A 1,346-nucleotide genomic window follows, 5' to 3' on the forward strand; every position below is an offset into this window, starting at 1 on the left:
ATGGCAAGCTAAGTGCAAACACAGGTGAGATTTTGGAGAATGCCACTATGTACAAGAAGATAGTGTGCAGCTTGATCTACATGATGATCACCAACCTAGACATGAACTGCACAATTGGAGAGTCAGTTTATGCAAGTTCCTCAAAAGCCACATTTGGATAGTGTGAGGTGCACACTACATTACATGAGGTCCATAGTGGATTATGGTCTCTTCTATGATGCTGGTATGCTGTATGCATTTACAGGCATATGGATACAGTGATATAGATTGGGCTGGTAGCATCTTGGATAGAAGATCTACTAGCAAGTTTATGTTTTTCCTTTAGGAATGGTTCTAGTACATGGATTAGCAAAAATCAACCAATGGTTTCCTTGTTGAGTACAGAGGTAGAGTATAGGGGTGCTATGATGTAGCATGTAAGTATTTAGCGTGTTCACATTATAGACCGCTTGTACATAGTACTCTAGTACTTATGTCGGGTTTTCACTTATCTTTTCAAATATCTTAAGATATTCACATCTAAAAAATTATCTTGTTTTGACCATTTACATTCATGTTAGCATTATAGATTACTCAGATGATAAGGTAAATTTAGTAGATTATGCAATTTGTAAGAATTTTGTGTGAAAAAACATGATGGTTACTCACACATGACTTTTTGGAGAAATTCACACAAACTAAAAGTTAGTGTTTTGGTACAAAAAGAGGTGTTAGGTTAGAGAAGATGAAAGATATGATAATTGGCTATTTTTAAAGAGTTGAACTTGACGTGAAAAACCAAACTGGTTTTTTACGATGGTGGGGCTGCGAATATCTTGAGGTATTCACGTTAAATATTTTATCACAAAAGTGGATAAGGAATATGTTAATGTGCAAGCTCATGAACTTTGCCCTTGATTTGAGGAAGATATTAATATGCAAGCTCATGAAATTTTCCCTTGATTTAAGGAAGTCATTTTAATGCAAAAAAACCATGAAAAACTAGATTGGTTTTTTTAGATGGTGTTTTTATTTTTGCTAGTTGATCATGATGGTCCATGCATTTTCTTCCTCCAAACTAGTGGAGATTACTTTATCTTCTCTAAGATCACCCATGCTAGGCATGCCCTCTTTTTTCTCTGCTCTGCTGATGTTTAGCCTCTAGTGTTTTTGTATTTTAGACCTTTTGTTCCTTTGTTTTTTGAGCTCTCTTAGCTATTTAAATCTAGGTGGCTCACATGTAGTACCTCTATGCTGCTAGAATGGCCTTAATTACCCAGCAGCCTCACCATGGCTACTTATTATCAAGGTTCTCTTTTCCATTTTGGTTGTCATTTATTATAGATTGTTATGCCTATGCTAGGGAT

Source organism: Cibotium barometz, chromosome 19, assembly GCF_041138505.1.
Source record: "Cibotium barometz isolate CiBa-2024 chromosome 19, ASM4113850v1, whole genome shotgun sequence".
NCBI lineage: Eukaryota > Viridiplantae > Streptophyta > Polypodiopsida > Cyatheales > Cibotiaceae > Cibotium > Cibotium barometz.